This window comes from Squalius cephalus (genome assembly GCF_949319135.1).
Source record: "Squalius cephalus genome assembly, chromosome: 14".
In the NCBI taxonomy this organism is placed as follows: domain Eukaryota; kingdom Metazoa; phylum Chordata; class Actinopteri; order Cypriniformes; family Leuciscidae; genus Squalius; species Squalius cephalus.
In genome coordinates, this window is record NC_137135.1 from 18,471,635 (window position 1) to 18,499,439 (window position 27,805).

Below are 27,805 nucleotides of genomic sequence, written 5' to 3' on the forward strand. Positions count from 1 at the left end.
GAGATCCCACAGCAAGTTGAAATATGAGATGAGTTGGTACTGCGACAGATACATGGTGTTAGTAGTTAAGAGCATCTGTTATTTAGGCTTAAGCAGAATCTTTCCTATAAACACAGTCACACAACCATGTTATGTTTTCAAACAGACTTCTCTTTTTTTGTGTTTTTTTATTTATTTATTTATTTTCCGTTCACTTTATTTTAACTTGCTCTAGTTGCCACCAAAACAAAACAGAATAGTGTGGGCATATAGAGCAGTCATGACTCAGACAGAACAAAAGCTCGTCTCCAGACCTTCTTTTGTGGGCCAGTTCAGCTGGCTAATGTGCCCTCATTTGGTGAGGCTTTTGAAGCTAAAGAGGTTGTTGCAGTATATTTTGACTAAACTTGGCCTTCAAGTACAGTCACCCCCAATAAGAATGAAACTTGGACTCACATGATGCTTTTCAGGTTGATGTTGCTGTCCACGGTGCTGAATCACACCACCCACATTGCCACAGGAGCTGTCCAAGGTACTGCTCCTCTGTCAGATATTTCTATTTCAAGTTCTGTAGCTGATGATTTGCCTTGCTTTTTCACTTTGGCGTGTGTGTGTGTGTGTGTGCGTGAGTGTGAAAAGGTGGAGTTTGTTTTACTATCAGATGACCCCCTCCTGTCTAATTGTCTGATTATTTTTGATGGAATAAATCAGATAACCCGACACTGATTATGATCATGATTATGATCATGAATAGATAAATGAGTGAGTGAGTGAGGCCAAGCCAAAAATAGCATAATATTTAGGTCTTTTAATGGTCTCAACCATTTTAATCACAAATCACTGGTCAAGAAATTGGCAAGAATTGCACAAATGCCGAAGAAAAAGTAACTTAGCACGAAATGTCATGGTTCTGTTAAGATTGGACTTTTAGTTGATTTATCATCAGTCACATGTGTTCCTTTGTTTGAATTTCCCGCCACTCTTTAGTTACCATGGTTACAGTCATTATTAGTTCCTTGTTATCAGCTGTGTGTCATTAATTAATGTCTTGTCTCCCTGAGTATTTAGTTCCTGTGGTTTCAGTTCTGTTTGTCGGTTGTCGTTAATGCATGGTCTGGTTTGGTTATGGTTATCTTTCTTTTAATAAAGTAATTTTGTGAATTCCTGATCTGTCTTCTACCTACACCACGCTGAGCCTTCGTGACAGGAATAGCCTTCCCCAACTTGCAGACAGCTTTTTACAGCAAGAAGAGTCAATGTTCTTACTCCCAGTTCATTAAAGTTTAATGTGAGACCAAATTTTCACCAGGGTACAAATCTGGACTCTGATCAGGCCAAAACATGACCCTGATGGACTTGTTCTCAAGCCACTTCTTGGTTGTCTTTCAATTTGGACAGGAGCATTGTCTTGTTGAAAAAATAACATCTGATCATTCCTCTTTAGATACAATCTTTTCATTTGTGGGAAGCAGCTAAATAGACTCCCCACATAATGATACTTGTTCCTCCATGCTTTACTACGGTAGAGATGCATTTATTATATTTCTCACCAAATTTTCAAAGACAGCACTCTGGAGCATCAGTTTCATTGTGATTCATCAATCCATCCACAATTTCCCATATTCTGCCAAAAACTTAATTCTGGTTGATGTTTTTCTGAGACAATTATTAAAGTAGTGCATTTGCTTAAAGGGATAGTTCACCCAAAAATGAAAATTCTGTCATCATTTACTCTCCCTCAAGTTGTTCCAAACCTGTATGACTTTCTTTCTTCTGCTGAACACAAAAGAAGATATTTTGAAGAAAGTCGGTAACCAAACGACTGATGGACCCCATTGACTTCCATAGTAGGAAAAAATAAATACTATGGAAGTCAATGGGGACCAGCAACTGTTTAATTACCAACCTTCTTTAAAATATCTTCTTTTGTGTTTAGCAGAAGAAAGGAAATCATACAGGTTTGGAACAACATGAGGGAGAGTAAATGAGGACAGAATTTTCATTTTTGGGTGAACTATCCCTTTAACTTTAGCAAATTTCTTGACCAATAATTTGTGGTTGAGACAATTAAAAGCTTAGTGTTTAGCCATTCTGGGATTACATTTGCCCATGAGTGTATACTATACACTATTTATTTAGTTGTTTTATAGTGTTTTGTCATTTTAATTTTTATGTATATATTTTTATTGATTCTTATATTTTGAAAACTATTAGGTTTTACTTCAAAATAAGGGAGCGCGGGGCACAACCTAACGCGGGGCTAGTTGTAACACACTTGTTTTAAATACTTTCACACATGCTAGGATGACGAAACTTAGTGTATTTACTAGTTGCCATATCAACACTGTATAGAGAAAAAATATTTTATTTTTTTAAATTAAAATTATTATTTTTTTGGAAGATATCCATAGACATTTATTAAACCATATAGCAAAAGTACATTTCTTACTTAAGTTAATTTTTCATCTCTATTTTTTGTGTTTATTTAAAATTAGACAAATCTGATATTATTTTAATCTCCAATATGTTATTTAACAGTTGAGATATTTCTTTAATGCTTCGCTAACTAGCAGAAGACACTAGCCGGGTTTAAATCAGTTGTGCAGGCGGGGCATGTTGTAACACTGCGTTACAATGAGCCCCTATTAGAAATATGCTATTATATTCTATACTTTTATTAATTTTATTGAGAAAACGTGAGAAAAAGGTGAATAAAGACTGAGAGTCAATGTTCAGAAATTACTAATTATTTATTTGTTTTGAATTATGTTGTATAGCTGTGTTTTCCTGTGTTCGTATCAAAACTCAAAAATGAGTTTATATTTAATTATTAAAAATTGCCACTATTTTATATGAAAGAGTTTTTTAATTGTATTTTATTTAAAAAATATTTTAGTTTGTCTTGTATATTTTTTTTTATTAGATCAGATAACATTTTAAGCTGCCATATGTTATGTTACAATGTGCCCCTCACATGTTACAATGTACCCCACCTATGGGGCATGTTGTCACATTTCACTTCCATTCTTTCCGGGGTATATATCAAGAAAAAAGTATATACTGTATTAATAAAACAAAACCACATAATTGTACTAGACATGTGGGAAATTAATGTGGGAAAAAATAAATACTCTGAACCATAAGTAGATTTACACAAACTGAGAAAGTCAAAAAGCGTTACTTTGTGCCCCGCTCTCCCCTAGTTTGTCAACAACAATAACTTTGCTAATAAATTGTCTGTGAATACAATGTATGCAAAACAACTTGCTGTCCATCTTTCACAACCCTATGTTGCTCAATCCAGCACCTTTTCATCTAATTTCATATTTCACATATTGCCAAGAGGTCTTTGAAATGCAGAATGTTTACAAACATTCAAAAGAGTGTGTGTATATGCAGACTTTTTCTGTATGCATTTCCCAACTTAGTCACAACGAAGCATTAAAAAGAAGCCTTTGAAGTATTTTGATGTTTCTTTGCTGCTCTCTTGCCAGTTTCAAAAATAGGCCAAACGCTCTTTGCGTCACTTCTGTTCATCTGGTACAGCCATATAGTGTGTATATTCACTCTGCCATCTTTCTTCCTTTCCTTCCGCTAAGTCCTCTGGAGCTTTCTGTAATCTGTCAACTTTACAAATGTACATTATTATTTATCATACACACTCGGTTCTTAGATAAATAGTCATTCATTCACAGCAGACAGAGTAGCATTGTATTGAGGGCTGTAATTTTTGTAATTTTCTTCAAAGAAGTGCTATCTTTTCGCTTGCTCCAAAGATGTGTGATGATACACTATTTTCTCTATTAGTTATGTTTGCTTTCTTCAGAGAGAAACCTTTTTCTTTTAGATGAGCTTATTGTGGTTTTGTTTTTGTTTGTGTGCCTATTTCTACTGTGTTAAATTGACTAAAAACATATATAATTTATAGATGTGTTATGTATCATTTGAGTATATTATAGAGGATAAGGTTATTTTTGAAACATCAAATATGACTTTGTTTACTGTTTGTAAGCCGATCTTGTGCTGCTGGAAGCTCAGTCTGTGTAATGACACTTATGTGTGTGCATGTGAGTAAACCCTAGGTTTTTTATACACCATCTGCTAGCAAGGCCTCCTCACATCATAGCAACAGGCAGCTAACTCCATGTAGGCTGGTGATTTGCATCATCTAAGGCTGTAGATTATTCAGTGTCTGGAGGTTTGTGTCCTCCTCTGCACCAGAAGTTCAGACACAGCTACAGTAAGTTGTGGTCGCGCCCATAGCAGATTCATATAGATGGCGCACACCCACGCAGCTTGGCTACGAAACACACTAACATTATCAAATATCCCAGGCACTCTGAGAACTCTTCACAAGTGCTGTTCAAAATTGTGTTCGCCTGACCCTGTTTACCCTTTAAGTTAACATGAGACAGCATTCGCAACCCACTTCAAAAGTTTTCCAAACAGAATGCTCAAGAAAAAAAAAAAAAAGGATCAGAAATAAATCTTTATTTTAGTGAACATTTGCAAATCATGGTCAGAATTATTAGCAGTTAGCACCCTTGGTAAATATACAGGTCTGTAAAAATAAATCTGCATTGGTAATCCTTTTGATCTTTCATTCAGAAAATTCACAAAAATCAAACTTTTTATTGAAGTAAAGTAATTGAAAGTGGGGAGAAAATCTCTTTATGAAATAAATGTTTTTCTCCAATACACGTTGGCCACAATTAATTGCACCCTTTTATTCAATATTTTTTGCAACCTCCTTTTGCCAAGATAACAGCTCTGAGTCTCCTCCTATAATGCCTGATGAGTTTGGAGAATACCTGACAAGAGATCAGAGACCATTCCTCCATACAAGTTCTCTCTAGATCCTTCAAATTCCCAAGTCCATGTTGGTACACTTCAGTTTTTAATAGGATTCAGGTCAGGGGACTGGGATGGCCATGGCAGAAGCTTAGTTTTGTGCTTTTCTGTGTTGATTTTGATGTTTGTTTTGGACCATTGTCCAATGAAAGGGGTCAGGTTTTGATTTATTTTTATTTTTTTTCTGTTGGTATTTGATAGAATCCATGATGCCATTGCCATGTACAGTTGTAATTGAAATTATTCAACCCCCATTGCAAATAAGGTTTATTGGCTAAATTTGCAGACTTTCAGCAGTTTGCAATGAACAAATCAAACAAACGTAATTTAAATGTTTCAAGTGGTTCCTCCAAATTGAACTGAAAATGCAACTTTTAATGACTTCTGCATTCTCAAAATTATTCAATCCCTTCATGGCAAGCATTTTAATACTAAGTAGAACACCCTTTTGCTGTTCTGATTTGCTGCAAACGAGATGTATAACCAGACAGCAGCTTCTGGCAGCGTTTCTGAAGAATTTTAGCCCATTCCTTATGAGCAATGGTCTAAAATGAGCAGTTCAGAAATATTCTTGGGTTTGTGTGCTGCAACCACCTTCTTCAAATCCCACCAGAGATTTTCTATGGGGTTCAAGTCAGGTGACTGTGATGGCCACTGAATCTTCCAGTAATTCTTCTGCAACCAAGCCTTGGTGAAATTTGAGGTACTGTAGGCTTTGGATCATTGTCCGGTTGGAAGGTCCAATGACGGTCAAGCTTCCGCTTCCTCACTGATGGAATGAAGTTTTCTCCTATTTCCTGATACTTCAATGAATCCATCTTGCCTTCCACACACTGCAGGTTTCCAGTGCCAGAGGATGCAAAGCAGCCCCAGAGCATCACGGGGCACAAACCACACTTAACGGTAGACAGAGTGTTCTTTCTGCATTTGCTTTATTCTTCTTCCTCCAGACATTTCGCTGATCCATAGGGCAGCCGTTGATGGCTTCCTTTTTCTGCCCCGTCCAGGTAGTGTAACCACTCTTCCTTTGCAAACTATGCTTCCAATGGTATCTCTAGGAACATTTTGTGCCTTTGCTATCTTTTTGTATCCTGTTCCTTGTTGGTGAAGGGTGATGATATCTTCTCTTAACTTTTTTGTAGCATTCTTTTTGCCATATTTCTAACATGCAGTCAAACACGACACTCAACAAACATAGCCAGATATTTCATGTTTTCAAGCTCAAGCACACCTGGTGCAACTAATGAAGCCCGTGATTAGTTGCATCAGGTGTGCTTAGACAACAACTGTTTTGCAGATTTGTGCTGTTGTGAGGGATTCTATTTAGGGGGTTGAATAATTTTGAGACTGCATAAGTCAATAAAAGTTGCATTTTCAGTTCAATTTGGGGAAACCATTTGAAATATTTAGCTATTTCAATTGTAACTGAGGTATTTCAGTTACTTTTGTTTGTTCTGTTCATTGCAAACAGCTGAAAGTCAGTCAATTTTGCAAATAAACCTGATTTGCAAAGAGGGTTGAATAATTTTTATTACAACTGTATCTGAACAAGATGTCCAGGACCTCCGACAGAAAAATAGACCCAAATTCCACAGATCCAGCAGTATATATAACTGTGGACATGGGGTTCTTTTTATCCATGTTTGCACCAAACCCATCAAAAAAAAAAAAAAAATTTCTTCATCTGACCATAGAACCATCCTGTTTGAAGTTCCAGTAGTGTCTGATAACTGAATATGCTGGAGTTTGTTTTTGGATGAGAGCAGATGATTTTTTTTTTTTTCTTGAAACACTCCCAAACAACTTGTGGTAATGTAGGTGCTGTTCGAAATATCTGAGTTAGGCTTTCTGACACCATGACTGAACTAATCTCTGCAATTCTCCAGAAGTCCTGGCTGTACAATTTCATGTTCCTAGTCAAACTGCAAAAACATTATTATTTTTTTTAAATACGAATGGGAATATACTTCAGATATATTTTACTAATAAGAATTTCTGGGGGTGCCAATAATTGTGGCCAACGTATATTGTAGAAAAAACTATTATTTCATAATGTGATCCAAAAGTAAATTAATAAAGTCTTAGATAGTCGATTGTCTGTGTTCATTCTAGATTCAGCTGTAAAATATATTATTTAGAATGTAAGAAAGTATTAAGCTAATTTAATTTCAAATCTAGAACCATGGGCATATTATTTTGGATTCACAGTAGATTCTTTTCTACTGACCTTGATTTGATTTGCTGTGACATTAATCCACTTCAGTCCATATAGATATTTGACTTTAGTAGTTTTAGTAGGACTGGTCTCTTCTATCTAGTGACTTTGAAGCATTTGATTCTTTGCACTGCGGTTTTATATTTGCCTATTGTGATTCAAAGAAAGGATAAAACATTTTTAGAAACCTCCTCTTTAGTGCTGTGACCATGTTCCCTCTGTTCACATCAGAGACTGAATGGGACGAGTCACAGTGCTCAAACATTTCCAGATGGAGTGTATTATCAGCGCTTCTTAGTCCGAGGGGAGGTTGTTAGCGTCTCATCTTCATGCAGAAAGAAATAAATCAGAAGCAGTACAGGCACTTGTGTTACTCCTCAGACACTAGCTTATGCAAACCTTGAGGGAAGAGGCATTAGATTGATTGTTAAAGCTGACTGGGAGCACAGGAAACTGTCTGAAGAGCAGGATAAATCCTATTTAAAGAAATTTCCATGTCTGGTTCCATGTCCACCATGTGACTCCCAAGCCTCATAGACTTTGTTCTTGTGGCTGGGGGAAAATATTGGGCTGCTTTGTTAATTGATAGTCGAAGTGTTTTCCAGTTCTACTGATGGACATTGTTTGCCAGTCAAAGGAACTGGAACATGGCAACACTCAAATGCATCATTTCTGTGAATTCTGTGCTTCACACAGAATGTGCTTCTGGGACTGGGTGAAGCTAAATCCTCAGTGTTTCCTTAGTGGCAATGGAACAATTTCATTTTTCTCTCTTTTTTACTCCCTGACAAAGGACGGATGCTTATTAGCACACATACAACATAATGAAGAACAAATGATAAACATTAACATAGTTTTTTCTTTGTGTTTATCATTCATGTGCCACATAGAACATTTTAAAATCAAATATAACACTACAGTTTGGGGACTGTAAGATTTTTTTAATTATTTTTTTGTATTTATTTGATCATACTGTCAATTTTGATAAATTTACTTATATATAATTTATATATATATAATGTATGTGTGTGTGTGCGTGGAAATGAGATGAGGGAGAAGTTTTCATGCTATACATTGGGAAGTTGTTTTGTGAAGTGTGTCAATGGTTTGAGCATGTTTGACTCGAAGCTGAGTTATGAGAGAAGTGTCATTTGCGCATGTGATAGTGAAGCGAGCTAAAAAATTAGGTTTTCAGAAGCTTCAGAGTTGCTCTGAAAGTTAGATCACACTTCATGTTCACTGTGAGCGGCATATTCTCGTGAAACTAAAGAGATGAAGTGAAGCTTCCGTTGCATGATGCCAGCGTGAAATTTCTGATGCCAGCATCCGCCACAAGTGATTGAAGTGCTATATTTTTTCAGTACTTTTTCAAGTTAATACAATGGAATTCCACTTATCGCCCTAACAAAAACAGTTGCCTTCTTTATCCTGATTACATAATATTGTTACAAATATTCCGTTATTCCCCAAGTCTGGAAGTAGATTACGTCAAAGACAGGCAGAGAGCATGAGATTTGCCTCACAACATTCAAAAAACAGATTTCTCCTTTCTTTTCAATTTCCCTCTTTGATGACTTTACAAATAGAGCATAGGAAACGGCGCCAGTGGACGGGGAAATAGAGATGCCTGAGCACTGCGTCTATCTCCTCTGGCAATCTCCGCTGTACTGTAACAATCCCGTCATGTTCCAGAGAGGATTAAATGGGCTTTAATGGCAGACTTGTCTCTGCATTTCCTGGAGAGTGTTTTAATCTGCAGGAATATCCCTTTCTTTTGAGGATTTATGTCAGATTTTCTTCTGTCCTCAGTGTTCTGCTTAATGGGGAGTCTGGGAGATTGGGAGAGCATGTCAGAAAGCAGGTGTTCAGGATAAAGTGTGAGCAGTCATCAGAAAGGCAGTTTAGTACAGAAACGTCACCCCACACTGCCATTTAGACTCGGCCTGACTACAATAGCACCTTTCAGATCTCTTACAACAATGAAAGCCATTACAGCACGGTGATGTACCGTACCAGCTGAGCAGCTATAAAGCTTAAGATATCTGCTCAACAAAATATTACATTTCCTATACTCCTATACCTTTACTTTTTTTTTTTATAAAGTCGCTCAGATCAATTTTTATTTTCATTCACACGTGTATCGCTGTATGTTTAAAAGCAGAATGATCATGTATTTGGAATCTCTAAAAGATAGTTTAATGAAACACCTGAATGAGCTATGTGTATAAGGGGGACGTTCCGTATATTCAAAATAAGTTGATGGATTCAGCCACCCCACCTCCTGTCAGCACATTGTCCTGACACTTTGTGTATTAGCGAGGGTCATAACTAATCAAAACTCGCTCGCAGACTCACGCAATATCTGTGAATGGCTACAAATACCAAATTATACAAATTGAGGACAGCAAAAACCTCTCTGTGCAAAACAGTGTTCATTTACATTTTCATTTAATTTTCTATTGGCCCGTAGCACAGCGTACAGAATCAATCTTTCTAACTTCATTTTCGATATATTAGGAGAATGGGAGGGAGAGCCTGGGATATATTGATTGTCTGAGCATTCATTGTGTCTCCGCACAGATTGAACTCTTTGTATGAATCAAATGAAATTGCAGTTTTTCTTATCAGGGTGAAAAAGAAGAATAAAGGGGAAAAGAAACACAAGAGAATGATAGTGGTTATTTCATCAAGCAAAGCCATGACAGTTACGCAACAAATTACAGCCTGACATGAAAAAACGGCAGTGGGTGTAACATTCCAGCATACCTCAACTTGCTGAAAAGAGGATTGTGAGACAGTTTTACTGTATGTTCAGGGTCCATAATCCTGCAACTGTGTCAGCTTTGATAAGTAAATAAACTTCATAAGGAACTGGAACATGATGCATATGAAAAAAAAAAAAAAATTCTAATTTGTATTTTATTTTATCCAGGACACAAGATTTGACAGTGCATGTGTGAAATACTCCTCACATTTAATGTATTTATATTTATTTATTGAATGCTGTTTTTATGTCTTAAATACATACATTTTTAATACAAATATACAGTTTTCTCAATTTATTTTCCAATGGCAATTGCACATGTCTGACAAAGCACTTGCACAGCTTTGATAATTGTTCATACGGGATATATATGTTTGAAAGATAGTGAGTAGGACGAGTCAGGAAAAGGCGATATGATTAGAATCTGTTGGTTGATAAACAGCACTTTACCTGAGTCTCCTGGGAGCAGAAAGAGAGCAAGAGAGATGGAAAGAGAGAAAGGGGGCAATGGAAAGACATGAGAGAGAGGCCTCTAATGGTGGCTGTATATTAAACAGCTGTCTGTCTGCACGCTGTCTGATTGATGGGCAAGGACAAGCTTCATTTCCTCGCCAAGCCAAAACTTCATCTTGTTTCAGAAAGCAGTCATGGGCGTGATTTCAGGTAGAAAATTGGACCCATTTCCATGGGACTATATCTTTGGAATAAGCACTTGCAGACACATATTTTTCTCCCCATCATCCTCAAATGGTTTTAGACTCTCAAGAGACGTACAAACCTAAAGTGTGGCAGCCATCAGTCTAAACGAATTAAACTGCTCAGCCATGTACAGTTTATTCAAATTATCTTTAAATGAATAGTTATCTAGGAGAGATGCTTTTGTCCATCCATACAATGAAAGCGAATCTTAATCTCCATCCGTTTTTATTATATAGCAAAGAGCAGCTTGGGCATTCTGCTAAATATCTTCATTTTGTTCCACACAAGACATAAAGATGGTTTTGAGTAAATGATAACAGTTTACATTTTTGGTGAACTGTCCCTTTAAGAAAAACCCATGTTTTGTTTTGAGTGTGTGCATTAGTGCTCAGATAGTTCATTATTCATGCTCAGTTACAGAATTTGTGAGGTTTTGCAAGTTTGCAACGGTCATCAGTCGTATCTCAGACCAATAACTACTTTTATTAGGCTGAACAAATAATTCTGCTGAGAAGAGCACAAGTCTAGTCCCCACAAACATTGACAGAGAAAAGAATGAGCGAGCTTTTATTCCAGCTCACATTGCATCCATTTCAAAAGATCCATCCTCCTCAAGCTTTTTGTCCCCTTGAAAATTTGTTACACACCTGCTGATACCACTTTAAGAGAGGGATTATATTATAAAATCTGGTTTAAAGTTTGTTCTGGAAGGACAGATATGCACTCATTGGATGTTAATTGCCTTATTACCTCACTTTCATTTCTTAAGTCATCTGTCTGAGTTTTTCATCATGGACTTTGAACTTGTGCAGCCAGATGGACTGCAACAATAAATGTGAGATAATGTGTTTTCAGAACTCCGGCATGAGATTGATAACAGTGCCAGAAAATTTAGGCTAAGCGATACATCTTTTTTAGACCATTATTAGAACACCATTTTCAGTTTTAGGACTTACATCTTTACATCTTTCAACCATCATCAGCTGTTGGCAGGAAGATATGTCACACTTTGTTGATGTTTTTTTATATGTACAGATGATTTGCAAGAGTGTTTAAACACTGTCATCCTGCATTTGATTCAAGTCATGTCTCTTGCTGTCTGACATCACAGTCAGTCATGCCTTGCCGGTGTGAAATTTGTGTGCTCCATTATCAAGCAGAAAGCAGGAAGCATATGTTGTCAGACTTGTTGATTTTGGTTCATGACAACACATCACGAGAGTGAAAATGTCATCTCTCTGGTTTGTTTGCGTGTACGGCAATATATCTGGTGCCAGTGACAAAATAAATGACTTCATAGCATCACTGAATTCATTAAAGAAATCCAATCTGGGAAGTCTCTGCATTTCATTCTGGCAGGAGTATGTTCCCATTTCCCCCAACGCCCACCCTCTCATGGCAAGCAAACAGACTGAAACTTTTTTCTTTTTTTTTTATTTACACGAGAAGCTAAATTGTTCAAATAGGACACCTTGAATAGTTTATTAAATACAAGATTTTGCTTGTTTCAGTGTAAATCTAACAAGTTAGTGAGGTTTATTTTTGACACAAGAAAAAGGTTAATGTAATAAGAAAAATAAACTTAAATGTACACTACCGTTTCAAAGTTTGTGTAACAGTGTAACAGATTCTGAAGTAAAACCCTGTGTATCTGCAGGTGGGTTAACACTAGAACAGCACACGGTCCTTTAGACAGCCTAAAATAAAAATAGAAAAACTCTGGAAACTGTGAAAGTAAATCTGCTTTTGACATACTGACATGGCTGGAAATGAAACACATTCATATCCAAACTGGTAACTGCAGTATTTAAGACTGCGTGTGGAAGTGGAGCAACTTGTGTGAATACATATTGTTGTAACAAAATATAGAGACATATTTCCTGTTACACATATGTACTTACTGAAGTGAAAAAAGTGTTGTTACCAATGTCCTATTACACATTTGTACATTTGTAGGGCCACAAAGTGGGACCGATATTTTTACTGAAAAACAATTGATTAAGAAAATGTCATTTTTGTCTCTCTCCAGTGTTCAAGGCTTGTTTTATAAATAGCATTCTTTGTTCTCAAAGTTTAAAACCTGCTGTTGGTAAGAATAATCCGGACAGTTGAGGAGCGAGCTGGGAAATGCTGAGCTCTAACCCTGAATTATGCATGGATGACATACAGACATAAACACATTTTCCACTCTGCGGATTTCTCCGTCTTATCCAGCGATGTCCTATTGCACTCGCCGGAGTGTTTAAACACCTAGCATGAGCCCCCGAGGACGAGAGGAGGAGAGAGAGAAGATAAGAGGTGAGAGTAAAGTCAAAGCTCCTCCCCTCTGCGCCTCACCTCTTCTGGGGGAAATTCCTATCTGCGTTGTGAATCTGTCTATCTCTTCTCCTGTCTCCCTGGCACAGCTCCTCTATCTTTCCATTTTCTCTCTGGTGGGCACTAGCATGAATTCGCTGAATGGCTCCCTCTTTCTGCAGTGCTATTTGGGCAGCACACCAGGATGTTTTCACCCTCCAGTGTTTCATCCTGTGGTTCCCAAAGATCAGCCAGTTCAACTACTACAGCTACTATAAATGCGGAGCTTACCGAACACTTTCCGTGTCTTCTCCCTCAAGTGTGTGTGATGAAATTAATTGAAAAGAAAAGCAAATAGCTGCCAGAGGAGCTTGGGTATTGTTATTATTATAATTAATGGATGAAGCTGAGTCCTGTTTTCTCTGTGGCCCATTAGCTTTAGGGCTTAGGGATCTAATGAGGTGGCTTTCATTTGTTGTCAACTGTACTGTGAAGGAATCACTCAAATGGAGCAGAAGACGGTCATTTGGGATGTCCTGAGGAGAGGCTGACAAGACTCAGATGTGGTCAAGAATCGCCAAGTGAGGCCGAATCGCACTAATACAGCACTAAACGGCACAGCGGAACAACAGTAATACAGGAGGGAGGTTTATTTATCTATTGCATTTTTGTCCTTAATAAACTTTTTGATGCTCTCACTGCTTGCTCATGTCAATCCCACTATCCCCTGCGGGACTGCCACTCGGCTCCCATAGAGAATGAATTGGTAACAGGAACTCACTCCACACCAGTGGACATGTTGGGTGAGTCTTTGTCTCCAAGGCAGGTTTGGGATGCGTCCAGTCATGTGACCCAGGCAGGGAGACAGTATGTGTGTATGTGTGTGTCCAAAGGGATGTGTGCCAGATATAAGCTCTTCATTCATCTCAGCAAAACAGCTGTGAAAGTGCTGAGTAAAAAATTCAATTAAGAGCCAGCTGTGCTGTGCCTCACGTCTCCCTTCAGTCAGATACTTTTCTCCCAGGCTCCTATCTCCCTTTTTCTTTTTTTCTTCTGTAACATCCTTCTGGCAACCCGCCTGTGCTCCAACACCACCCCCTACTGAGGGAGATCCCCCACCCCCACCCCCACCCCAAACCACAAAGCAAACTCCTTTTAAATAAAGGTCCACTTACCCCCTACAGCATCCTTTAATTTGTATACACTGCTGCAAGCTCACACTAATACAGTTTTGAGGTGAAACGAGTAGATCTGGGCTACTGCAAGTTTATATTTTAAATATTTAAATGTTTTATATTCATATAATTTATACTGAACTGTCTAGCTGGAACAAAGCTGAGTTAAATTAATAATAGTGTTATTTTGCTGTACAAACCACAATGCTGGAGATGGAGAAATAATATTAATAATATTATGCTTTATTATTATTACAGAATTGGAGGATGCCAGTCCATTTATATGCATACAGTTAACTCTAAATCATACATATTTCCACTCTTAACCACAAGGCCCCAGTGCTGCTTTCTAAGCTAATCACTTGTAATTCCATAAGTTCAGGTTTTTAATGAGCTAATTTGCATTTTAGGAATCAATCAAAATTGATTAAATAATTAACAGTGCAATACATCATCCTCAAAATTTAACAAATGCGGTTTAGGAACATGCACACAAAGCCATGCTTGCAGTTGCAGTATGACATCATTAACCCTGAAACTTGCCACTGTTATGAAGGATGACGCAAGCAAAGCAATCAGGCAATGCTCATTGCACATCAAAGCCATCGATAAACCTTCCTTCATCTTCTGTCATCATAAGTAATGGCATGTCACATGTGCTAGAATGTCCGTTGCTATGCAGCAATCAGGAGAAATAGAATATGTATCCTACATTGTGGTTTATGCGGCAAAATGTCTCATGTACACTAATTCCTGCAAGTAGTCCAATTTTCCAAAGTAATTTGACCTTTACCAAGGCAATGCTTCTAAAGGAGTGAGATTAGATTATAAACCCATGTTTTTTCACACATCTACCTCATTCCCGGTGGAAAGTCTTTAAGATTTAGAAGCTAAGGAGAATTAGGACTTTAGTTAATCTTCACAAAATGTTCCTCTGCCAGGCTACTTCAGAGCTGAGGGTTCAAGAAAGCAGCTTCAACACTGCTGATATAGGTGCTCTTCATTCAGAACAGTTGGGGGTAGTAAATTAACTCCTGCATCGCAGTCACGTCCAAAAGAGAGAACATTTTGCTCTCCTACAAGCCCTGAGAAAAGAAACAAAAAAAAAAAACATCTAATGGAAGGCCCATTCTGTTCTCCATATGCTTGGCCTCATGCTGATTCTAACAGTCTCGTCTACTTACAAGCACACCTTTGCTCTCTGTGACTCTCTAAGCCTTGATGGAAATCTAATAGCAGCAGATGTGGATTGAGGGAGAGGATTGCATTGCCCTTCTCATTTGGAGTCAGAAGTGAAGCTCTGGCTCATAAATATACAGCGTGTGGTGAAATTAGAATACAGCCGAGGGGTGAAATATTGAACATCTATGTGCACTCATACAGTGTGCAATATTTCATGCTTCCTCATAATTTTAAGATGACGTTTGCTTTGTTGTCTTGTGGAGTTTACAAGTTTATATCTTTGTTGAAACTCTTCTGACAGGTTCTGACCACGCACACACACACACACACACACACACACACACACACACACACACACACACACACACACACACACACACACACACACACACACACACACACACACACACACACACACACACACGTTTTCTGTGTTTTGCATGCAAACTTATACAGACACAGCATGACTATCATGTTTTCCCTCTCTGGCTTCCAAACCATGGACCAACCAAAACCCCTGAAAAAACACAGTCATTATATAGCTCCTCAGGCGTGATGTAGTGTTGTATCTGCAGGGAAAAGACGTGATGACTGACATGAGGTGACTTTGGTGTGTTGTTTGCATGTAAATGGGTCTCCGATGGAAACATTTTCTCATGTGCCTAGTCTCAGCCTCAGAAGACATGCCCATAGACCACCCACTGTCCATTTGTTGACTGATGGATAATTCTTACAAACATGGAAAGAACTGTCTCAATTTAGAAAGCTCTGATATGACTTAAACTTCTGGGAGTAAGAGCACACAGGGTTTGGACACAGATTTCTGTTTCAATTAAATGCTGTTCTTAGAATTTTCTGTTCATCATAGAATCCTGAAAATACATCGACAATAACAAGAAATATTTATTGTGCACCAAGTCAGCATATTAGAATGATTTCTGAATGATCATGTGACACAGAAGACTGGTGTAATGATACTAAAAATTCAGATTTGCCATCATAGGAAAAAAAATCTAAACCATTTAAAATACAAAATATTTCACAATATGATTTTTACTGTTTGAGATCAAATAATTGCAGCCTTGGTGAAAATAAGAGACCTCTTTCAAAAAACATTAAAAACATATTACAGACCCCAAACTTTTGCACGGTTGTGTGTGTGTATAATTTTTAAAATCTGATATTTCTCAGATTAACCTTCTCCTAGACTGAATCTGCAAACAAAGTGAACAAACTTTGTAGCATAAAAATCTATAAATATTCCATATTCATTGCGCTATTTCACATGCATATGTATGAGTGAGAATTGAGAAGTGGATCTGCTTCTTTAGACTAGGGAAGTGCCAGCACACTTACTCATTTGCCTCTCTCTCTCTCACTCTCTCTTTTACTTCTTCGGTTTAACTTCATGTGAGTCACAGTTGAATCGACAGTTTGTGACAAAAGGTAAAGGTGGGTTTCTGTGAGGACAAATAGTCAGTGTTGAGCCAATGCTGAAATTGTATCTTCGAGTCGAATACCTAACATACCAGAGATTAAAGCCGACTGATCCTGGTTGTGGGACAAGGAAAACAACTCCATGCTGAGCAGTGTTGGTTTGAAGCAGAGAGAATAACCTCATTGAGAATCACAGCTTGGTACAGAACATTTTCTCTCTCACTGGCCTCTATCTTGTTGCAGGTGGGGGGCACAAGCCAACATGGACAAAACTGAATGCCTCCCCATCTTTGTCTCTCCGAACAAATCTCAAGCCGGAAGACATGCTGTGTAATAACCAAATCAGACAATCACCAGTAGAGTGTAAGAAATGTTTGAAATGTGCATTTCAAATAGCAGCCATGGGGTTTTTTCTAACAAGGTGTTCTCAAATAATCAAGCTTTAATGTCCCCAACCTATAGGGAAATCTGCTGTTAGATCTTTGTTTGGCGTTGAATAACGCAGAAATTCTCTACAATGGCTCCCTCGTTATAGCCTGTAATTACATCCCATTGTTGTCATGCCTTGCTCAAATGCCTATTAAAGTAATGTCATTGCAGGTGCATTAATGAAAAACAAGCAGTCAAATTTGTGTAACTGAAAGACCAAATGTTTTGTCAACTTGTTTGTACATAATGACATACTGTACCCTATGTCCTAAAATGACTTGTCAGGTATAAGAAAATGACTGTACTGTTCATGACTTGTGATAAAATGACTTTCACCAGACACATCCCTTAGACAGGTGAAAAATCTACATAAACTCAATTTGGGGGCCGTATGTGATGGCAAATGACATGAAACCTTGAATTGCGCTGCATTAAAAAAGTTTAAAAAAGTATGAGAGAATAGAAATAGAACAGTGAATTTCTTTTTTTTTTCAGTTTTGTCACTAGCCTTGGTACAAAATAAACCCTTAATAGATTAAGTTATTACACAACGCTGTCGCTGTGGAATATTTCATTATCATTGGTCATTTGTGGCAAGAGGTCAGATATTTTTGAAAAATGGTCACTATGACAACGCTGTATGGCACTCATCTCCCCTTGTTAAGCTAACACTTATTTCACTTCAGATCAATAATTCATGTGTTCAATAATTCAATAATTACATGCATAACCATGTCCAAATAATTCAGAATATGAAACGTACTGATGTTTTTTATAGACTCAAAAAAAAAAAAAAAAAAAAAAAAAGAGAGAGATTTTCATTCTTCTCACATCTCAAGCAGGTGCACCCGCATTCGGGGCATGTACCTGAGGCGCGAGTAAATTCTCTTGAAGGAAATTACAGTTAAACCATTCTCTGCCATTCACGAGGTTTAATTCGATTAGAAGGGCTGTTTGTCAACTTCTAACTCCCGTCAGCGCAAACAGTTATGTCCTCGGACAGATGCTTGAGCCGTCAGTCGCATGTATCGGTCAGTTGTCCCTCAGTGTGAATGGTAGCGTCCGATCTCCCTCACACGCGCTCATTCAGCGCGCGCCTCTGTTTCGCTTAATCAAAGCAGAAGGTTGTAGAGACTCGCGATCTTCCGTGTTTAGCCGTGTGAGCATTTTAGGACAGCTGGATCCCAACGGACGGCCATCGTCTAAATGACTCTCCATTCAGTGTTCATTAGGCATTATCTGCGTTAGGCATTTTATCCGTTGCTTTTAAGTGTGATGCTATTGGCTATATTTAAAGGAATTGACAGCTATCTTAAGAAAAGTATTGACGACTCGTCGGCTTTGCGTTTGGAAGGTGCTTCCCGAGGGAAATAAAAGTTTCCTTCGGTAAATGAACAGGCTGTTCAGCGCAGGTAAGATTTTACGTTTGTATCAAGCTCTGCGCTTTTGGCAGTACACGTCTATATATAACTGACTGTTTTCTACACTTCTATGAATGCTGGAAATACAACTTAATAACCGTGTCGTTTCTCTGACAAATCCTTTTGATGAAACTGACCCTGTCGTGTGATCTTACTGCTGGTTATGTGGATCTTTCTCGCTGGTTTCATCATCCTCATCCTCATTATTTCTGGTGCGGAATGCCAAAACGCGCCGACACTTGTTTTCTTTCTTTTTATTTCTTATTTACTATTGTCTCTGGCGTCCAGTGAGCAGTTTTGTCTTTTTTATAGCTAGATTTTTGAGAAACATAATCGAGACAAGCTTACAGTCCAAGACAGTCCAGTTTATGGAGACCGCATACCGACACTGACCATCTATGAGAGGCGCGCGCTCGTCTCGCGGCGTGCTCGTGGTAAATCGTATGACCCTCTGCACCTATTTCCCTTCCGGCTATTGACAGCGACGCATAAGGTCGTGTATCATCAGCAGTTGGAGAATATGCCAGAAATGGCTAATGGTGTAGCCGCAATTAGTGGCTAATGTTCTGTTAAGGTCAGAAAAGGCAGATACCTTATAGTGTTTCTGCGGTGGGGAGGCAGCGTGTTATTGATAAAACGTATAGCGAAATATTCAGTGTTTTTGCTGTTATGCATTTAAAGGGACAGGTCATGCAAAAAGGAAATGTTTGTCATTTAGGTCTATTCACACTTAAAATATTTTTCGGTTGACACAGGAAAAATTCCAAATAGTGTATTTTCCATGTAAGGACAATGAATGGTGCCTGAATATGTCAGATAATTTAATAATAATAATTGTATTATATTGTAAGTGCTACAGGTACCACGGAAGTTGTTCCTCATGTTTAAATTGCAGTCGAGTGTCAGATGGGTTAGTTCATCCTTGCAATGAGAAGTTCCATATTTATATAGCATGTTTTGCAGTGATGGTCTTAGACAGTTATGTGTGTTTGTACATAGGTTGCCCTGTGTTTGTGCTCTTTATACAGATAGATGGCTGTGATGCCGAAGTGCAAGCATGGTTCTTATTCAACTTTGAAGTGATGCATTATTCACAGGTGCAATTTAAAGGGTTAGTTCACCCAAAAATGACATTTCTGTCATTAATTACTCACCCTCATGTCGTTCCAAACCCGTAAGACGTTCATCTTCGGAACACATATTAATATCTTTGATGAAATCAGAGAGGTTTCTGAACCACCCACAGGCAGCAACATCTTTGCAACTTTCAAGAAACGTAGTAAAGACATCATTAAAATAGTCCATGTGACTACGTGGTTCAACCTTAATGTTATGAAGCGATGAGAATACTTTTTGTGATCCACCACAAAAAAATAACAACTTTATTCAACAATCTCTTCTCTTCAACATCATAATGGTTCAGAAACCTCTTGGATTTCATTAAAAAACATCTTAATTTGTGTTCCGAAAATGAATGAAGGCCTTACGGGTTTGGAACGACGTGAGGGTGAGTAATTAATGACATAATTTTCATTTTTGGGTGAACTAACCCTTTAACAACTTTTTCCTTCAGAATGTTCAGTTGTTGTGGCATAAGAACTGATTTAATGCTAATGGCACAGAGCTCCACCTTAAGGCTACTAGTGACCAACTGACTATGACTGGCTGTGTGAATGGGTCACGATAGCGCCAGGGTCATCTTCAATAAGTGCTGACTGTCCAATTGCATCACTACAAAGTCGAATGAATTATTATCTTCTCTCTCTGGATTGCTTGCTTGTGTTTTTTTTTTTTTTTTTTTTTTTTTTTTTTTGTCATCTCAGAAGAAAGTGGAATGACTTTACCGAATGATTAGGAATTATAGCTGTTATCATCTCATGTTATAGTATCTCACCTGTCCCTACTGTGTGAAAACTTTAAAGTAGGTGAGTTAATGCACTTATTGATATTGCTGCGCTAGGATATGAATGAAGCGGTCAGAAAAAAGATCAAGAGATGGAAGCTCCCTGCTGGGCCTCTGGCTTTGATAGCTTGTGCTATCTCCCCCTGATCCTTCCCTCCATCTGATCCCTCTCTCATGTACTGTACTGTATCTCTCAATTAGAGCTCAAAATCAAATGGACGCAGAGAAGAGATCAGCCGACGGCGAGGAAGTGAGAATGTGTGATGTTTGAACAGAATGAGTCAAATCTTCTTCAGTTTTCACAGATACAGACTAACAATCTGGGAAACTGTGTGTTGTGCCGTCCTCAAAAACCCACATGCTGTTTACTCATGTGAATGCACTGTTCAAGGGGATGAAGATTGGACTGATTAACCCACAATCCAGTTGGCACCTGCCAGGCCTCATCCTCTTGGTACCGATGTGTGTGTGTGTGTGTGTGTGTGTGTGAAAGGCGACAGAATATTTAGATGTAAGCTGTATATGTTTAGATAACTCTCAGCACACATACACTCTGAGCGGCTAAACGGCTTTAACACCGGACAGCCGTGCATGTCATACACAATCCCTCATCCTGGCCCAGTTGGCACAGTGTAACTCCAGCTAACATGGCAGAGCAGAGCAGATCACACTTAGTAGTGCTCACTCTCACTCGCTCTCTCGGTAAGTGTGTGTGTTTGTTTGTGTGTGGCCTTAACCCCCTTAAGCTCACACACTGGCTCGTTGCCTTCTTTGGGCCGCAAGCAGCACGGCTCTTTCCACGAAGCCCAAAATGAGAGCAGATGCTCGACTCAACCCGGCTCTGCTGAGCACCTTTGCTGAATGTAAACTCCTTCTGTTTGCCTCCTCCTTTACCCTGAAGTCTTGCTTGGTAAGACTGCCATTTTTCACGCTAAACGTAAAGACATGTTGACAATCAGCAACAAATGTCCAACTTGTTCAAATATATGTTTTAGTCTTATGTTCTTTGTTCTGTTAGGTCAGTGGTTTTAATGGCACAAAACATCCAAATAGTCACCAACAATAAACTCTTAGCATATTATACACTCAGGGATAGTTCACCCACAAATTTGCTTCATCCAAAGCATTTAATCACCATAATGTGCTGTAATTTCAAATCTGTATCACTTTCTTTCTACTGTGGAACACAAAAGAAGCTATTTTTAATTAATTGTGGGTGAGTAAATTATGTCAGAATTTTCATTTTTGGGTCAACCATCCCTTTAAGTACTGTGAGCAACATACTGTACACACAATGCCATATTTTGATGATCAATTTTCCTGTAATTTAGATAATTCATGCTGCAACAAGAGTCTCATCAGTCCCTTGATTGGCACATACACTGCAGAAGGAACATTTAGAAGTTGTGCACTTATTTATTTATTTATAATAATGTTTACATTGATTTCATCATCTCTATCATCATCTCCTCTTGACCCTGCTTTCAGAAAACATTTAGTCTAAGAGATGGAGTGTCAGCTTTCATTCTTTTTTCCATACATTAAATATGTTTCCATACATTCAATTCTGTACACACTTTTTTTTCTGTACACGTTACCCGGTTTACTGGATTTCAGTGGCTTGCTAGGATGTGTGGATGTGTGTGTTTCTTCTGTCTCTCTCTCTCTCTCTCTATTTCTTTTATGCGTGTACACAAAATTTCAGATCTGGGTTAGCGCTGACAGTATTTATTTATACCCACACTAGCGTCTACCACATTTGAGGACACACACGACCATCAGTCTTCATTACTGTCAACATAAGCTCTTTTCAACCAATTAGCATCATTAGGCAAAACTCTAGTTCACTCGGATGTGTGTGCGTGTGCGCATTTTTGTAAAAGTGTTTGTGTACGTATTGCCGTGGCTGATGTTGCTAAGTCCGTTTGCAGTTATAAGAGCATCTGCATCATTATCAAGCCCCCCTACCCAGTCCTGCGTCCTTCAGCCAGGTCCGTGGTGTGTGAAGGAGAGCTGATAATAAGACCTGATAGATGGGGTGTTTTTCCGAGGTAGAGAGATGCATTAATGGTTGAGCATGTGTGTACTCTATGTGTGTGTGTGTGTTCATGCTTGGTGGTCACTATTTTGGCTGTTGACATGGCATAAACTGCCAGATTTGAAATGCTGTGCTGTGGTGTGTTGACACATTAGGTGTATGGCTCTCCCCTGTCAAGCTCTCTGACAGATGCAGCCCGTGATTCCAGTCCTCAGCAGATTAAGAGATTACAGGGTTGGGTGGGAGTGTATAATAATCCTAATGCATCTAAAACCGCATTCACACACATGCAGCTGAGAACATCAGAGTGCTGATGAACAATATCTGTCACCAGCAGCCTCTTCAGTATCTCTTTATTACAGGTCAGGCCGACGGTGCCCACAGAGTTAACAAGCTGATAGTTTAATTTCTAGTCAGACCGGATAGATGCGGCTTACCTCAACTCAGCACAGCTCAGGTTGCTGTCGATAAGCTTTAACTAGGTGACGGTGTCAAATCCACGACCCAGACAGACTTACAAGCACGTAAGAGCTTGGATGCAACTTTTAGCACAAATACAGTCTCTCTCGCACTCACTGCTTTAATAGGGCACTCTGAAGTGGACATCAGCAGGGGCCTGTTGCATAAACCTCTAAGAGTAGTCTTACAAGTTAGAAATCAATTTTTTTTCTTTAAGACTGTTCATAGCTTTTTTTTAAATCAGTTACAGAAAATCGTAGATTAGCTTCATTTGATACCGAAAACCAAGACTGACTGCCCCTGACTAACTGTTAGTGGGTCACACTGGAACTTAAGACACTGTCTTAACATAATGGCTATGTTTATGCAACCAGCCTCAGGGCTTAGTGTCTTAAAGACTAAGACAAATATCTCCAGGTTCAATAGTAGTGGGTGTTGGACGAAATGCACCATGATGAAATGTAATTTTACATCAATACATCAATAATCAAATTGTTCTTATGCATGGTGTATAATAAATAAACACATTCCTGTTCAGTCATGCAAGCTGTCGTGTGACTCCTGTCAAGTGCTTTATAAACAATGTCCATTAGTCTAAAAAGCTTGCACATTTAGAGAATTATTGATGTATTTTCATATGTTTATCGTTTAGTTAAAGGTTTTTTCACCCAAAACTGAAAATCGTGTCATCATTTACTCACCCTCATGTCGTTCCAAACCCGTAAGACTTTCGTTCATCTTCGGAACACAAATGAAGATCGTTTTGATGAAATCTGAGAGATTTCTGTCCCTCAACAGTCCACGCAACTACCACTTTGACACTTCAAAAAGTTCATAAAGAGATCGCAAAACTAATTTATATGAATTGAGCGGTCTAGTCCACATTTTCTGAAGAGACACGATCACTTTATTTGATGAACAGATTTATTTTAGGCTGTTATTCACATAGGAATACACACATGAAAAAGTGTGTTAATAAACTCAGATATTTCTACAGCGATGATTAGCAGTGCTTTTAGACACATTAATAAGTAAAATTAAAACACCCATAAATCCATTTTTATTGAGCAAATTATTAAACCATTAAAATACATTTTTTTAATGATCAAAGATACATTTTATTCACTTCTAAAACATTTGAAAGAAAGTCCGATGCTCCAGTCATTTTAGCTGTGATTAAAATATAACAATGAAAAACAGACAGATATCAGAAGTCCCCATGATCCATGGCCCAGAGCCATGACCATGTACTTGATATCTATATGCATTTAAGTATCTCATGCTGATATAGAGAGTGATGGGAAATGTAGTTTGTTTGTGGATAAACCGGTTCACAAACCAGCTAAATTAGTATGATTCGAGTCTTAACAAGTTAGGGCTCAAAGAAAGCCGACAGTTTCCCGCTAGTTATGATCTCGTAAATACGATCATTCCAACGTGACCTGACGGAAGCAAACGTGACCAAACTCTCAGCGCTCCGTTTAAAAGATGAAATTCAGCAGCACAGCTGCTCTCTCTAGCAGTGGGTCTCCTACAGTGATTAGTGTAAAGGGACGAATAGAATACTAAAATAGGTGACACAGAAACCTGGGGTCACCGCTAAGGGTCTGCAGAGACCTCTTGCAGGTGATAACATCTGTGTTCGTCAGAGAGAAATCCTGAATTTCTCTCTGAAGGAAGGGGGGGGAAACATTCCTGTATATTCTTTAGCACTGCTGCAACAATGACCTGATGACACGAGACCAAACTTGATGTAATTTGGAAAACGCAAAGGAACATGTACCAACAGCAAACCTCTGGAGGAAAAAAAAGACCAACTATAGTCAGTCTGTAATCCCATTGGCCTCAATCCCATTTAAATGTGCTGTGACCTTAAAAAAAGATATTATGCATTTCAAGACAAGACTGCACAAGAAGCAGAACTGAAGCAGAAGAGGCCTAAAATACCTCCTGAATGCTGCCAATTTGAGCATCTGAAACTAAACAGTGTACTTGGCTTATGTTAGTGCCAATACAAGAGTTCACATGTTTGTTTTAAAAGGTGCTGTTAGCGATTGGAGACATTTACTAAGTTCTTTCTTACCACTGAATTACATCACTCCACCCTCCAAAGACATGTGAGCAAATCTGAACATGCAAACTGGAATGAACTGCATTCATACAGAGACGTATCTGCACCTTTTTCACTTATATCTGACACATTCCAAAAAGAAAGAGATGCAATGGCTTTTTCCATATTTACCTGACTTGAGATACATGCACTTTGAAATATGTAATGTGCAAACCATTTGTGGTAACCATCACGCAGAGAGCAATCTCGCTACTCACCGCTCCTCACCGCTCCTCACTAATATCACAAGAGAGAGGAAAGAGAGGTCAGGCCCAATGATTTATGGCTGTGATGATGCATCCCGGCCCGGAATGATTAATCTCTGCTGGGAACACTTTCAGGAGTACAAGTTTAACCTCTGAACACCCTCTCCCCAAACACACAACACACACATACTCTCTTGCTCATGTATGCGGTCATTTCCTGGGAGTTAGAGGAGAGAGATCTTACCTCTTACCTGGGCACATTTTGTATGTGATGACCTTCTGTTGGTGTGCTTCGGTACTTGTTTGTAGATCTCTGTGTGAGTGTGCACACGTAGATACCAATTGTAGAGTACTCTTCTATACCCTTCCACCTTTAAAATATTTGTGACTCACACACATCAGTGATAGCTGGAGTGAAACAGTGTTTTTCTATTGATAGGTACTAAAAGCTTTTGTGTTATGTTCTGTAGAGCAGACTAAAGGGACATGTTTAGGTTTGAGAGATAGAAAGTACTGCCAGTTCAGACAAATGCTTTCAGCTTTTCTGCGACCTTCTGCGTGCTTTTCTTTGAGAATGAATTCCACGAAGAAAATGGCCAGATTATTTTTCATCCTCAAATCAAGTGAGTGAAAAAGCGATTACATTTTATGTGAATATTTTTCTTTATTTCTTTCTTTTTTAAATGAAATGAAATTAATAGCATCTTGATGCGTACAGTAGAAACTGCTCAAGAAACATTTATGATCATTATCAATGTTGAAAACAGTTGTTCTGCTTCATATGTTTATGGAAATGTGAGACTTTTTCAGGATTGTTTAAATAACAAGATTAGCAATTGTTTGAAATAGAAATATTTAAATTTTATTGTCGCTTTTGATCAATTTAATGCATCCTTGATTAATACAAATATTACTTTCTTTAAAAACTAATCTTACTGGCCCTAAACTCTTGAACAGTAGTGTATGTGACAAATGTTCTTTGCAATTTATCTTTATAACATATTAAGATAAACAATATTTGAATTTTTAAATGAATTAATTTGTACTATTATATACAGTATATCTGTATCACAGTAATGAAAGACAGAATTTACATAAAAAACTGATTTTTTATGCATTATGATAATGAATTATGAATAACCCTAATCCATTAAATGTCACTATGCAAACAAGCTTAATAAAACATGGGACTGTATAAAACATAATTTTATTTCTTTTGAAATACGACCATTACATTCCCTGCTAGGTTTCGTGAACCGAGGTTATGTGTATTCATACTATGATTCGACTGCATTGGACAGTCAGTGTCTTCTTGAAAGAAAAAAACATCCTGTTTAACACACATGAATCTGTACAGCTATTTAAAATCAGATTCATTGTCCTATCTCATTCATCTTGATTCTTTTAACAATCCTCATCTGGTACTGGGCATCTCTGCTTTTAAGTGTGTATGTGTGTGTGTGTGTGGCTAACAGCTCTCATCTCTTTCATTAATTATGCACGACAGGCTTGTGATGGTCCTGTTGCTGCAGTGCTTTATCAGACAGTGAAGGCCACAGTCACTGATGAGTGTTTTTCTGAATGCTCAAATGGTTTAAACCGATGCATTTTGTTGCATTAATAGATATGATCTTTTTATCTTGCCACCAGCGTGAGAGCAGACAGCAGGTAGGATGTGCATGTATTTAATCCCGCTGTGTGTGTGTTTGTGTGTGTTGTAACCTGGCCATCGGAAGCACATGTGACATGAAACCTGGCACAAGCTGGCACAAGGCTTGATGTCATAGACTAGATTACACTGATCTGGAAATGTTGGCTTGAAGAACATGCACGGTAAGATTTAAAAATAGCCATTGTCTTTTAGAACAGCTCTTTTCCCCTCTCCTTTACAACCCTTTCCAAATCCTCTCCTCCTTGGCATAGGAATTTGTCTCTCATTCCCCTCATTACCAGCAGCGTGTAAAAGCTGCCTAAACAAACCTAATTAGCTCATTAAGAACCAGTCTTAACTACCTCCTGGGCTTTGTTCACATGCTGCAGACTTCTAAATGTTGTGGCTGATTTACTCTTGTACCTTGTGATTACTTTGCCGGGTTCATAGTATCTTGGATTGCATCGCTCCAGCGCCGCTCCTGCGTCCTGCGTACGATTCTCCGGCGCTCTCCTACTGAGAGCCTTCCATTACAGAACACACTGACGTTAAATAGGAGATTGGTATCATTAAATTCCCATTAAGCGGGCAGTAAAATATTGATATGGAAGTGTGCAGCCGTTTGATTTTGGTGTAGAAAATGTAAAGAGCATTTCAAATCAGAGATGAGTCAGATGCACCGCTGAATTTCAATGCTTCTATTAACACTGATGACAGAGCAGGTAAATAGTTTTTTTTTTTTTTTTTTTTCTCTCTCCCTATTTCTAAGTCATTGGTTTTCAGTTTTCACCCGGAGATTGTGCTATCATCCGTTCTCTTGGTGAAAACACTGTTAAATGCTTGGTGATTGAGCTCGGCATGTACAGACTGGGCCGAAAGTGTACTTTATTGTCTCTATTGGATGAAGAATTATTATCATTATAAAACAAAGATGAATTTAATGCCATTTTTCTGTTATCCGATCATAAAATCTTCTTTTGGATAAAATCCT

At 38.3% G+C, this 27,805-nt stretch overlaps 1 protein-coding gene across 4 annotated transcripts in view; it reads left to right on the forward strand.

Moving 5' to 3' along the window:
- Positions 1 to 17,982: 17,982 nt before the first annotated feature.
- tenm2a (teneurin transmembrane protein 2a) overlaps positions 17,983 to 27,805 on the forward strand; it is a 300,779-nt gene continuing 290,956 nt past the window's right edge. For all 4 annotated transcript variants that reach the window (XM_079892536.1, XM_079892537.1, XM_079892538.1 and 1 more), the window contains exon 1: positions 17,983 to 18,438. The gene's annotated coding sequence lies outside the window, so the exon portion shown is untranslated. The remainder of the gene's footprint in view (positions 18,439 to 27,805) is intronic.